This window comes from Carettochelys insculpta, chromosome 13 (assembly GCF_033958435.1).
Source record: "Carettochelys insculpta isolate YL-2023 chromosome 13, ASM3395843v1, whole genome shotgun sequence".
In the NCBI taxonomy this organism is placed as follows: domain Eukaryota; kingdom Metazoa; phylum Chordata; order Testudines; family Carettochelyidae; genus Carettochelys; species Carettochelys insculpta.
The window spans coordinates 20,885,243-20,900,616 of record NC_134149.1 but is presented as its reverse complement, the minus strand read 5'-3'; positions in this window follow the sequence as shown (position 1 = coordinate 20,900,616).

Sequence of the window (15,374 nt, the reverse complement as noted above, 5' to 3'; positions counted from 1 at the left end):
CTGCTCGCGACCCTCCGGCATCAGCTGGAGGTGTCGGAGCAGCGCCTGCGGGTGGAGGAGCGGCGGCTGGAGCTCCAAGAGCAAGCACTGGCCTGGCGCCAGGAGGCTTGGGGGGCCTTCATGCGGACCTTCGAGCGCATAGCGCAACACCTGGTCTCCCATGCCGCGCCGCCCGCTGCTCTGCCCGCCGTTCCGCCTGCTGCTCCACCCGCCACTCCGCCCGCCGTCCCTCCACTGTCCGCCACCCTGGGGCCTGCCGCCGAGGGGGACCTGGGGCCTGTGGACACCGGCCGGCTGTATTTGCCGGTTCGCCCAGCCCCCACCCAGCGTCGGCCAGGGCTCCGGCCGAGGCGAGGGTCACGCCCTCCAACCCCGGGTGCCGAACAGCAGGGATCCGGGGCCAAGGACATGGCCCCCCCCCTCCTTTGTACATATCCCCCATTTGTACATAGTTTGTGTTTGACCCCTGTTCTGTTCTGCTACCTGCCCCCCCATGTAAATAGTTCCCCCCTTTTTTTATACATATATATATATATATATAATTAATAAGAGATTGCACTGTTTGGTTTCAAACATGTCCATTTATTTGCAAGAAAAGTGTGGGGGGGGTGTGCTCTTGGGTGCTCTGTGGTGTTGGCGTGGGGGCAGGGAGCGTTGTGGAGGATGGGGGGTGCAGTGGGTGGCCTGCCAGCGTTCACCCCGCAGCCTGGTCAAAATGGGCCCGCAGGGCCTCCCGGACCCGGATCCCCTTGGGGTCGACCTGGCAACTGGGGGCAGCGGGTGGCTGCATGTCGGCCCTGCCAGCCTCCACAGCCCAGCCCTGGAAGAAAGCCTCTTCCTTGCTCTCCACCAGGTTGTGGAGTGTGCTGCACGTGCCCACAACCTGGGGAATGTTGGTGAGCCCTCCATCCAGGCGGGTGAGGAGACACCTCCAGCGCTCTTTGAGGCGGCCAAAAGTGCGCTCAACCACCTGGCGCGCATGGTTCAACCGCATGTTGAACCGCTCCTGGCTGGCTGTGAGATGGCCCGTGTAAGGGTGCATGAGCCAGGGCCGGAGGGGGTATGCCGCGTCTGCGACGACACAGAGGGGCATGGTGGTGTCCCCCACAGGGATCTCCCGCTGGGGGATGTAGGTCCCCGCCTCCAGCCGACGGCACAGGCCCAAATTTCTGAACACCCGGGTGTCGTGGGTGCTGCCAGGCCAGCCAACATAAATATCCAGGAAGCAGCCCCGGCTGTCCACCAAGGCCTGGAGGACCACCGAATGGTATCCCTTCCTGTTGAGGAAGCGTCCTCCGCTGTGCTCCGGGGCATGGATGGGGATATGGGTCCCATCCAGAGCCCCAAAGCAATTTGGGAAGCTCAGGCTGGCAAACCCTGCAATGGCAGGATCCGGGTCCCCAAGCCGCATGAGCCCGTGGAGGAGCAGGGCATTGATTGCACAGACGACCTGCAGGGGAAGGACATGAGAGAGCACCAGTGACAGGTGTCCAGGATGTGTCTGGCCCTCCACCCCAGGGCCCCGCACCCGGGCTCCGCCCCCAGGGCTCCCCCTTCCCGGGCTCCCCCCCCAAGGGCTCCCCCCTCCCAGATCCTCTTACCTCCATGAGGACAGCCCCGACAGTGGCCTTGCCCACGCCAAACTGCTGCCCTATGGATTGGTAGCTGTCTGGAGTGGCCAGCTTCCAGACAGCGATGCCGACCCGTTTCTCGACCATGAGGGCACGTCGCATGGAGGTGTCCTGGTGCCGTAAGGCAGGGTGAGCCACTGGCAGAGCTCCAGAAATGTCTGCTGGCTCATGTGGAAATTCTGGAGCCAGCGCTCGTTGTCCCAGTCGCCGAGCACCAGCCGCTCTCACCAGTTCGTGCTCGTGGGGTAGCTCCACAACCAGCGGCGTGTGTGGCGGGGGGGGATGGCGGAGGGCAGCAAGGTCTGGGGCTGCTTCCTCATCCCCTGGGGGCAGCTCCTCTTCCACAAATAAAAGGTGATCAGCTGCCTCCTGCATAGCACTGAGCAGGGCAAGCACTGCTCCTGCAGGGGCGGGTGTGCGGACCTCTGGCTGCTGCTGCTGCTGGGGGTCCATACTGCTTTGATGAGGTGTGCGTGCCTGTGGCTCTGCAGACCGCGTGCTGTGCAGGCTGAGTGTGTCTGGGAGGGGCCTTTTAAGGGAGCAGCTTGCTGTTGCCCTGGAAGTGCTAGTCCTCCCTGTGACCCTGTCTGCAGCTGTTCCTGGCACCCTTATTTCGATGTGGGCTGCTGTGGTGTGTAGACGTTCCCCTGCAGCGCCTACTTCGATGCAGTGCTGCCCAACATCGACGGGACCAGCCCTGGAGGATGTGTAGACGCTATTCATCAAAATAGCTTATTTCGATGATCAAAATAGCTTATTTCGATTTCGCTACATCGAAATAAGCTATTTCGATGTAGCTTCCCTGTGTAGACGTAGCTATAGTTTGGAATCAAATATGAAAGGACAGAACTAAGTCTAGGGAACCTAATTTTAGCAACAAAAATTTTAGCAACAAAAATGCCACAAATGAGAACAAAAAAGCAGTCTAGTAGCACTTTAAAGACTAACAAAATAATTTATTAGGTGATGAGCTTTCGTGGGACAGACCCACTTCTTCAGACCATAGCCATATCAGAACAGACTCAATATTTAAGGCTCAGAGAACCAAAAATAGTAATCAGGGTTGACAAATCAGAAAAATATTATCAAGGTGAGCTAATCAGAGAGCAGAGGGGCAGAAGGGGCGGGGGGAGTCAAGAATTAGATAAAGCCAAGTGTTCATAAGAGCCCCTACAATGACCTAAAAAATTCCCATCCTGGTTCAAACCATGTGTTAATGTGTCAAATTTGAATATAAAAGAGAGTTCAGCAGCCTCTCTTTCCAAACTGCTGTGAAAATTCCTCTTCAGTAAGATGCAAACTTTCAGGTCATTAACAGAATAGCCCACTCCATTAAAGTAGTGACTGACAGGTTTGTGAATCAGGAGTGTTTTTATGTCTGTTTTATGCCCATTAATTCTTTGTCTAAGAGAGTTTGAAGTCTGTCCAATATACAAAGCATCTGGGCATTGTTGGCACATGATGGCATATATGATGTTAGTGGAGGAACATGAGAATGCGCCTGTGATTCTGTGACTAACCTGGTTAGGCCCAGTGATGGTATTTCCAGAATAGATATGTGGACAAAGTTGACAAGAGGCCTTGTTGCAAGAAAAAGTTCCAGGACTGGTGTTCCTGCGGTATAGACTGGGGTTGTTGGTGAGAATCCTCATAAGGTTGGGAGGTTGTCTGTAGGAGAGAACAGGCCCATCACCTAGGTCTTTCCGGAATGTGGCATCCTGATTAAGGATAGGTTGTAGGTCTTTAATAATGCGTTTTAGTGGTTTGAGTTGGGGGCTGTAGGTAATGACCAGTGGTGTTCTGTTACTGGCTTTTTTGGGCCTATCGTGTAGTAGCTAGTCTCTGGGTATTTGTCTGGCCCTGTCGATTTGGACATTTTATAGCGTAACAATCCCACATGCACGCACTATCAGAGGATTTTATAAACATTGAGATTTGGGTTTGATATGACAGAAAGAATGTGCCAACTTAAGTGAACACAATATATAACGATAAGAAACCAATGGGAGGAGAATTTGGTCACTGGAGAATGTGTTGTCCCACAGAGCAGAAGACAGAATTTAGCAGAAAGCAGTGCCTTTTGTGTAAAAAAAGAGCACCCAGTATTCAGCTGGCCCCCCATCCTCCACCCAAGCCAATCCATGGCTGGGGCTGCAGAGGTGCTGGTACTCAGTACTGGCAAATACCAGCACAAAAAAGCACTGGCAGAAAGTAATACCAAAGTGATTGTCTTGTGGCTTCTGTACACAAGTTGACCCTGCAGAACTTGGGGTCACCTAATGATATTAATGGGTAGCAGCTTTAAAACCAACAAAAGGAAATTTTTCTTCACGCAGCACATAGTAGGCCTGTGGAACTCCTTGCCAGAAGTTTTTGTGAAGACCAGGAGTTTACCAGCATTTAAAAAGAACTAGATACATTCATGGAGGTTAGGTCCATCAATGGCTACTAGCCAGGATGGGTAGGAATGGTATCCCTAAGCTCTGTTTGTTAGTGGCTGGAAATGGATGACAGGAGAGGGATCACTTTAATGATTACCTGTTCTATTCACTTCCTCTGGGGCCCCTGGCATTGGCCTCTGTCGGAAGACAGGATTCTGAGCTAGATGGACCTTTGGTTTGACCTAGTATGGCTGTATGTTCTTATGCAGTTGTGTCTAAATCTCTAGATTCCTACTAAGCACAGCCTGTGCTGCCAAATATCACCACACAAAGTCTCTCTCTAGTTTGGGTTGCGCTAAGCTCACTATACCTCAGAGGAATCCAATAGGAGGTGTGCCAACACAGCAAACTAACTTACCTGCAGTTATTCCAAGTATAAGGGCTGCTGTTTGTTTACCTTCCACTCTCAGAGGTACTGTCTTCAGAAGGCAGTACTTGTCAAAATGACATCAACCCCATGGCTAGCACAGAGATGTCATTCTGCGTTTGTTACTTGAGGGAACAGATAGTTCCAGAAGGGTCCAAGTCCACTCAGCAATGCTCACATACAGCTGAGGATACAAAAGCTATCACCAATGCACTTATGTAGCTCTGTCTGTAGTGAAATCCTTTGTATCCCCAAATCCAGTAAAACAAATACACATTTAATGTAATTTCCTCAACCAGATCAAGAACACAAAGAAAATAATCTAACAAAAATGGACCAAGTTAAAACAACGAATGAGTCTATTTACAAGGCACGTCTGTCCACATTTTATTTTTGGATTCAGCTTCCTGTACAGCTATAACTTTCCCCGACAAGCCTTTTGAACTCTCCATCCTACAATGCTCTTGGGGTTTAAAAATACAGTAACTACACAGCATTACAACAGTTCTTAAAACTTCATGTACCGCACAATGAGTTTCACAAACTTTACAAGCTATGGACTACATTATTTTTTCAGTCATCACAGATTCTCTCTATATAAAGGAGGTTCTGAATGAAGAATGTGGCTAGGACACGATCTTATAAAACACAAGCAAGGATTGCTTCACTGTGATAGAAGCCACTTCTGGGATGAAAAGAAAGAGCATTTAATGAGCCCCAAAGCAAAACTAGACAACACAGGGGTCGGAAACTTCATTTCTGACAAAAATTACTGGAGGACTCTTTATTTGACCAGACAGAATGTCAATACCTAGCTGAAAACTATAGAAATACCAGTGTGGTATCTTTACATAAAGTAGCTTTACCTAAGAAATAAAACAGCCAACTTATTTGATGTTAACCTTATGGCATACACCTGTTTTTCCTCAATAACAGGCAGTAAAGTTCTTCATTGTTAGTTGGGAAGTAGTTATTTATTTTGCGTGTGCGGGCAAGTACTTAGAGACAATACTTATAGATAACTACACACTGGTAGAAGCAGCAGCTCTATGTGAGCTCAAGAGCTTGTCTCTCTCATGAACCGAAATTAACTGAAGATTTTGATCTCACTCAACACATGACTGGTAGATGACATTCTATCTTTATTAGGAGAAACTAGTTCTGTATGCTGGTAGTACTTCTGACCAATAGAATATGTTCCATAAAGCTGCTAGTTCTTTAGTTTAATACAGAGTTTCCATTGATTCAGACATTCTCAAAACACCTGGTGACTTGAAACACAGCAAAAGGGGGTTACCAATTTATAATACTAATTAATATTCCTGCAAGCAAAGTGATGAATTGTCTACAGATTGCATAAAGACAGATTTTAGGATCTGTTTCATGATCTAGCAGTGAACTAATTCATTGCTATGCAAGAAACCTGATTTCAAGACTCAAGTCCTTGTGAGAAAGTAGATACATACACAGAATGGGGCAGGATAGAACACCTTACATCTCTCTACAGAATTAATCTGGATATATGCATATGGAGTAAGGCACTGATGCCTGTATACTTTTTGGCCTGGGAAATATCATATGCTGCTCTGAAATTTACACAAGCTATGAAAGGGTAAAGAAAATAGATAGCAAACAGAACAAATGTGTAAAATGTTCCTTCCACAATAATACACAATCTCTTAGTCCACTGGACTGCAATGCAATAAACCAAATACATATACACTTTCATATTTGGCATTCTATTATCCAGAACTCTGTAATAACTGGCACTTTAACCATAAGTAAATTTTAAGTTACATTTTCCATAAGTACAGTATAGTGAGAGTAATACAAATAAATACAGCAGATACAGTATATGTTCACAGTGTACAATACTACTGTTATTTGTAAATAAAGTACTCTGTGCACATTTTTGTTTGTTTCTTAATATCTAATCTTGTTTTTCTTTAGTGTTATGCATTGCTAGGTATACCTCTCTATTACACAGAATATTTGAATACCCGGCAACCTCACGGTCCCAGGGCTGCTGGATATGAAAGAGTTAACTGTATGATCAATGCACATGTACTGTGTTTTTGAATTGTTCTCCAAAAATAGAGATAGATTTTTATATTAATTAGCAGTAAACAAGGTCAAATACTCAACTGTTTCTGCAGTGACTTCACTATGGGCTTGTCTACACTTGCCCCCAACTTCAAACAGGGGCATGTTAAACATGGAGATGGGAGATTACTAATGAAGTACTGCAGTGAATACACAGTACTTCATTAGGCTAATTCTCCCCCACGGCAACTTCGAAGTGTCAAACTTCAAAGTGTCGGCATGCGTGTAGCCATGGGCACTTGGAAGTGCCCGCAGCTACAGGCATGCTGGCCCTTCAAAGTTTGATGCTTCAAAGTTGCTGCAGGGGGGAGAGTTAGCCTAATGAAGTGCTGCATATTTACTGCAGTACTTCATTAATAATCTCCAGTCACCCTGATTTACATGCCCCCTTCAAAGTTGGGGGCAAGTGTAGACAAGTCCTATCAATCTTCAATATTTAGCTTTCTTATACTGACAAATGAAAGCTACAGCACTATGCAGTGAGTATGACAGCTGGACTGAAGGGGAGTAGAGTTCACTAAAATCACACAGAATTCCAAACCTGGGTAAGTAGATGCTTACAGTCAAGAGAAACCATGATGCCAAATTTAAAAGTTTAGTTTTGCTGCCCCATAACTTTGTTGTGAATCATACAGGCAAGTGAGTTATAAGACTTACACCACTTTTTTTCTTATTTTTTGTAGAAAGTTTTGATAAAAAAAGAAAACTGACAATTATGACATTATGGAAAATATTTAAAAACAAACTGTATAATTTCTGGCACCCTGGGCTTTGAAAGGCTGCACACAGTCAACACTCTTCTGAATTGTGCTAAATGGTTTTACAGTAACTCAAGGGGATACATCCAAAATAACACGAGAGATTGAAACTCTTCATCAAGTCTTAAGCCAGGCTGGTCAATCAGGTGTAGGTCAGTAGTTTTCTTAGGCCCATAAGGGAAGCAAAGCATTTGTCTGCAAGTAAAATTTTAAACTTAAAAACATAATCAGTGCTTTCTAAAAACACTGTTTTATTGTTTTAAATTACAGTTGCTTTTTAATGTAATCTTTTAAACACAAAAATTCAATTTCCCTTGCCAATGGATCCCATGCTAGTGAATAGTTCCTGATCCGTTACAAGATGTGATTTCATAAGGTACCAAGGAAAAATCAGCACATGTTGGAATCACCCTTGTTTTTACCACTTTGCTGAAATAAAATGAAACAGGGATGAAAGTGGAGTGGTCTGAGAACTGGAAACCAGAAAAACTGGTCTTTGAGTTTTTGGCCATTAACAACTTTTCTGATCTTGGACAAGTTCATTCACTTCTACGACTTAGTTTTTCTATCTATTATATGAGGACAGTAAAAAAGCTCCTATGTCAGTGTAATGATAAAGATGAATTAATGCTTGAAAGGAAAAATGCCACATAAAGTGAACAAAATAAGAACTATTTAGGAATTTATTATTTAAAGCTGACACATGGGAGAATCAGATTTATTAGACCTCTTCTGTAACACAAAAAAACCTGCCCAAGTGATTGGAAACCAGTCCATCATAAAAATGCTCTTACGCTATGTGTGACAGACGGACACAAAGAGAATTAAGAACTGTCTGTCTTTAATGCTTCCAATCTGCTGATTCAGAAAGTGGTACTTTAAAAAGCCTCCCCAAAAGGATAAAACATGAAGAATAAAAGGAAATCAGAGTAGTGATGAGCAACAAGTGCAGTTCATACACCCCATCATAAATCTTTATCCAAAATTCCAGCTGAATACAAACCAAACCTTCTCCAAACTTACTCACCATTATTAATAATCATTTCTACCACATTTGGATTTTGTCCAGGAACAGAGGCATTAAAATATCCTACAGCTGTCACTGTAGCTGTCACCCAGTAGGAGTGTCATGAGAAAGTCCGTTCAAAGATGTCCAGCCCAGTTTTCAGACACTGACAATTCAGTTATGCAATGAAATTTTGAGTGTTTATCTAACACGAATCGCACCTGAACTCTGAACCTTTTGAGGTTCCAACATAAGCCTGAACATCAAAGAAATCACTGACGCACATTTGCCAAACTGGGATTGTTCAGGAGGAAAAATCCTTGTTTTCTTCACCCAGATTCAGTCCTCTCTGTCCTCTTCATGAACCTTGGGGAATTTTGGATCCAAGGATGGATCGTTTCATAGCTTGGGCCCGTTCCTAATAAACTAGACATATGCAGTATATTGCAACTCAGTAATCTGCTTAATAAATTTTGAAATGTAGTGGTTCTTTTTCTAATAAAAATAAGAAACACTTTAAGATCAATCACTAAGGCAACAACTACAGTGAAAAATCACTAAAAGGGACAGATTATATCCTGCATCACAACACAGCCTTGAAAAGGGACAGTGAGAGAGCCAATAACATCTCCCTGATTCTCAAGCAAAGTAGGGGCACTTTTAATCACATAAGCCACATCATCAGGGACTCATACACTTGCACATCCACTAATGTGATATATGCCACCAAGCACCAGCAATGCTCCTGTGTCATGTGTATTAGCCAAACTGGACATTCTCTGTGCCAAATGTTAAATGGACACAAATCAGACATCAGGAATGGTAACAAACATAAAGCTGTAAGGGCACAGTTTAGCCTCCCTGGACATTAAACAATGGATTTAAAAGTAACTATTTTTCTACAAAAGAATTTTATCACTCAATTACAGAGGGAAGCATTTGAACTGGAGCTCATTTACAAATTTAGCACCACCAACTTAGACTTGAATAAAGATCTTAACTGGTTAATGCATTAAAAAGGCAATTTTCCCACCTTTGACATTCACATTTCTACATCATATGCTATGAGGCACATTCAGCTTGACTTAAGTTGCTTCATTATCACCTGGTCTTACAACTGACAGGTACTTCTTTGGCTGCTATATATACCCTAGATTCCGTAATTTCCACTCCAACTCATCTGATGGAGTGGGTTGCACCCATGAAAGCTCATGACCTAATAAATTTGTTAGTCTCTAAGGCTTCACAGGACTGTTTGTTGTTTTTAAAGTTACAGACTAACATGACTACTCCTCTAAGACTTCGAACAGCTGGTTCTAGTCAGCCCCTAAAGGACCATAGGTGATAAGACTTGACAGAGGGGCGGCTTCCTGGTTGTTAAAATTGTACTACCTGCAGTGTAAGCGAGCATGCTAGAGGCTGTTCTAACTTATGACATTTGGCTATGGATCCTCTCTATGGCTGAAAACTGTACTGGGGAGCGCCACTCCACTTTGACCTATCACACTCCTTATCTGGATGAATGTGTGAGGCTGGAGTAGGGAGTCAGCTCTGCCAACTTTACAGTAAATTTGAAAAGTCCCATCTGCTAGGCTGCTCACATGCCATAAAGCAGATGGAGTGGGACTGAGAATCTGCTCTTGATAATTCTGATAATCTTTGTTAAATAAATATGCCAGTCAAGGACATGATGTACCAACACAGAAAGCACAGGCTATGTGTTCTCCGTTTCCCACTTTTCTGAGTCTTTATGGAAACAGGAGTTAGCTAACAAGCAATTATGGTTAAGCAAGGATTTAGTTCCAAATTTTTGCAACTGTTAAGATACCATTTTGCATTAACATCTGGATCAATCCATGTTCAGAATCTATTCAAGCCTGAAATTGATCATATTAATTCTATTCCTGACAGTGACAATAAGTAAATATTGTCCACATGCTGAACAAGAAGAGAGAAGTAAAGCCAGCAAGTTATCTGTTAAAAAAAATACCAAGGATTAATAAATCACATGTTTTTATCTCTTTAGGGGAATGCTTATAATACAAAGCAATTCCTGTAAGAGCCTTCTGTGCCAAATCAAATACTAGTAATAGCAAGGAAAGAAAATTCCTGCCAGTTTTGATGTCCAAAAAAGCTTTAAAAAAATTGGAAAAATGAAAATGCTTGCCCTCTTTCCATGAAACTAAGGGTGTTAGGCATCATGAAACATGATGTTCCCACTGATCTCCAACAACAAAAGATGAATAATAGTAATTTCAAAGCATGAGAAGTCACTTGATGCATTCCACAGAGTCCAAAAAATTAGCAGCGCCCTTTTGTGTTGTGCAGACTGCCCAATAGATAACCAAGTCAACATTTTATAAAAATTTAGAAGATATTGCCTATTGTCCAACTGAGGATAAAGCAGCTTCATCATTAGTAGAGCTCCCCTATATGAGCAGTTTTAAAATACAGAAGCTAAGTTATATCTTCTGTGCATCACAACAAAACACCCAGAGCTGGCCTAGTTCAGCTGATTCAGGCTGAAGCTTCAGGGTTATAAAGCTGAAGCACAGATGCGTGGACTCAGGCTGGGTCCCAAAGCCTGCTCTCTAGTACAAGCCCTGAAGTCTACACTGCAATTTTATAACCTCATAGCCCAAGCCCCAGCAGCCCAACTCAGCTGACACAGGCCAGCCATGCGTGTGTCATTGCAGCAGAGACAAACCTCGTCAGGCTTCTCATATTTTTTGACTTGTATAGCACCCACGAGTGGCTGATGAAGGAATGGCAGCTTATCTAAATCTTTCATTTAAAAACAGATTTCAGTGAGGGCAGTTAGCTAGGTCCATAGATACAGCATAAAAGTAAAATCTTCAGTGCAATTCTGACCCAAAGCTGAATCCATCAGTTACTGAAGGGAACACTGTAGTTTTCACGTTTTGTATCTATCAAAACAAAACTTTAGAAAGTCTAAAAATTTAAAGTTAATTTAATCTTACAGCAAACCAACACAACTTCTCCCCTAACAAACAGAAAACATTGGTCACCTTGCTAACAACTTTATTTCCATACTTGGCCTCCCTCACAATCTAGAGACCCATTGCATCTTGCATGAAAAGAAAGACAGGTTGATGAAGAAAATGTAAGTAAGAACTTAAAGCTATCAGCCTTAATGTCTGAATAATTGGGCCTTTCTAAATCTGATTTTACTTAATTGTGGAGTCAAGGACTCTACAGTATGTGGCTTTGTTTTTTTGTATACACAGATGTAATTTCCCCGTCACTTTGAGCTTCAGCAGGTATATAATCTACCTAATATTTTATCTGCCACTTAAAAGGCGTATAGCCACCAATTTCACAGCTACATGTTTGTGCTATGGTCTTGTCTTTACTGCACTATCTGCTTGACCATTGCCCTTAAATCCACTTCTGCCCCCATACAAAAATTTATAGCTCAAGTTAAAAGGTGCTTTAATCTCACATTAGCTAGCTCATCAGGGGGAATGAACTGAAACTCCTGAGGGCTCCTGAACTGAAACTAATAATGAAGTGGATGTGCAGCAGTACATATTACGACTCATCAACTGCTCATCTAATCACTCAGTGCTGTTAAGCAAATCACTGTGTAGCTCGCCTGTTGTTTCAGTGTAGCCAGGAGCACCCCTTTCTCACTAGACCTGTTTGAGTGACAGCAGACTTGCCCAAGTAGAGTAACTGAAAGGAACTAATTTAAAATAACACCATATAACAACACTAACATGAAATCTGTACATATTTGGGAATGTCCCAAATTACAATACTGAGGATGGTGGTTTCTGATGAAGCTATGTAAGACACTGTCTTTTTCCTGGCTTTAAAGAAAGGAGAATTTTTTACGAAGATGTTGCTCCTATGACCTTGCTTCTCCATCTACCCTCACCAATCATGGGGAGTGAGCTGCATAGGCTAGAGGATATTTAAGGTGGAATTATTTTTGGACAGCTGAATGCTGGTTCTTCCCTCCCAAGACCAAATCCAACTGATTTGCTCTTTACCCATCCACACTCCACAACTTTCTCCTGTTTCCCCAGACAGGTCCTCACAACTCAATGTGATTCCCTAACTGCTACTCCACCATTATGGCTTTCTATATTGGATGTCAGATGGAGTTTATAAACTCCATACTTACAAGCAGAGACTGCTTTTAATAATGAATGATTGCATGAATAGTTCCTTCAAATTAGTCAAAGGCTAAATCCTTGCCAAAACCAACAGATTAAAACAAATTTGGTATTTTTAGGTTAATCCATTTTGATGATAACACAAGCCAAAAGAAATCAACAGGGGAATGTTCAAGTGTGAGATCATTCTGTCTCCCAAATGCCACACACTTTCAGAAAAATTTTACTTTGGCATAAAATCCATCATGTGAAATATCACACAAACTGGTTTAGTTTTGGCAAAGTTGATGGTGAGTCTCAAAATTAAGCTTATAACAGAAGGCTAACTTCAATCTTACTGAAGGAGAAACTAGGAACTCTTCATCATAGACTAAAAGTGCTAAGTTGTCATCTCAATACACAAAGGCTGTGTCTACACTACAAAAATAAATTCGAAGTTGCTTACTTCAGAGTACAACTTCGAAGTAAGCAACTTCAAAGCTGAGCATCTACACACACCCTACTTTGAAGTTAAACTTTGAAATAAGGCACTACTCCATTCCCAGGAATAGAATAAGGACTTTGAAGTCGGGCTTCCTACTTTGAAGTTAACTTAGAAGTAAAGGAAAATGTGTGTAGACTCTCTGCGTATCTTGCATAGACATACCTATATGGGTAAGTATCTTGCACAGACATACCTATATGGGCAAGTACTCTACCTTATTCCGGTAATTAATTCCAAAGTTAAGGACTGTTTATCAAAACAACTTGTCCCCCAGCCACTGTGAATTAAGGTCTCAGTTCCCTCACATACATATTTTTAGAGACTACAGCTACTGGGTTGGGGCATGGAAAGGGGTGATCATTTTTATGATAACACCTCATCCAGTGAGGGCTTTAAAGCCATAGATCACCTTGAAGTGGACCCAGTGTTAGATTGCCAGTAATAGAGCATGAAGCAACTCAGTTGATTTGTGGAATAAACATTTGTTATTTTGGAAATGTCAAGTCCAGATGTGTTACTAACCCCTTTACAAATCACACTTCTCTGGATTGTGTCATGATGCAAGATAAGTCAACCTAGCTGGCCTTATGCAATGGAAAAATCATTTTTAGTACATCATCCAAGAAAAAGTTAGGCACATATCTCTATGCCAACAGACCAAGTGGTTTTGGCTTTGCTAGTCACATATCTCACTTCTCTTTTTTCTAGTTCATTGACTTCTTATCCTTCTCCTTTGATGCTTTAAAATTCTTACCCAAACCATTACTACCCTTCTTACCCAACTATTTCCCACATTCTCACATTCACTTTAGCTCTCTTCGTTCATCTTTTCACTACAATTCCTTCTCCTATTCCCATTCTAAGTGCCAAAAATATTGGACTTTTGCTTCTTCTATTCACAATTCTTTTAAAAATCTCCTATGTAAAATTACTTTTTTTCTATTTTAAAATTTTCTCAAAACCTCTTTTCTTCATCGTCATTCCACCTCCAATGGCATGAGTTTCTTACTCCTAGCAATATTGGCTACATAACACTAACAGATCAAAATCATTGAGCGTATACCCCATACCCATCTACGTAGTTTTTTAGACAACTAGGTCACAAATATGTAATGCAATGTTCCAAACAACAGTAATGAAAACACAAGAGTGTTTCTTCTATCTTTACAGTAACCCACTCCTTACGGAATACTTTGTTCCCTGAGATGCTGTTAGATTCCACTTACAAAGGTCTTGAGAAAAAATTGGCAATTACTTGGGTTCCTCTGTATGTTGGAATAAACAAGATTTAATTTTTCACTATGAAGATGCTTTATCACGAAGAGAGGCTGTTAGGCTTAGGTTGGATAGTATTATTTACTAATCATTAGGGATGGTAATCAGGCTTAAGAAGCCTGATTTGTATTCTTGGTCATGTCATTGATTGACTGTGCTACTTTGGTGGACAAGTCACTTCATCATGCCTAAATTCTCCCATCTGCAAGATGGCAATACAATTTACACACACACACACACACACACATCCTTTTAAAGACTTTAAGAGCCAAACAGGAAACATAAATGTACAAAAATACACAATCCACTTTGTGTAGTTGCCAAGGGAGATTTATAACAGTTCACCCACCTTCTAAGCTTTTCTGTACCATCTCTCAAAGTCTGATCATCAGGGGCCATCTTATAGCAGCTATATCTTGATTGTACACTTGTGGTTGTCTTGAAGTGGGAAAAAGTTCAATTAAGATTATATCATAGATGCCAGAAAACAGTCACATTTGTTGCAAGATTTTTTCCTCACCCTTTCTTTTTAGTAGTTTATGCCTTACCCAGGATACACTGATTACAAAGACAAAGCATATTCTGGAGAGCAAAAACACTAACTGCTAGGCATATAGCAAAAGTTTCCACGAATCTATGTTGATGCTGGACCGGCACTTGTAAAACTATACTGATTCAGGACAAAAATAGGCCTTTGGCTGTGCACTATGGCTTTCCATAGATATCTACTCTTCAGCAAGCCAAAGAAAACTGTACTACTATTGAAAATATGCCATTTTGAGCAACTAGACAATACTGAGCTTGGAAATGGCTGCCACTTCAGGGTGAACATGTCAACTACAATTAGGACATACTCATGGAGCATGAGATTCTCCTTTGAAATTCAAGAAAATAAAAACAATACAAAACTAACATACCTTGGATTGAGGAAATGAGAAAATATAATAAGCCACTGACAATCTTGACAAGCCATTTCTGTTCAACTGCCAGAAATTAGAGGATGAACCAATGAACCAAATCATCAATGACTGTGTAGAGAGTATTGCTGGGGCATTCACTACTGCCAACCTGCCCACTCTCCTGATTCTTCATTTTTCTTGGTTCTACAAGTTCTCTCTCTAAAGCTACAACACATCAACATGTTCCCTAAGCAATCTTCCACACTTC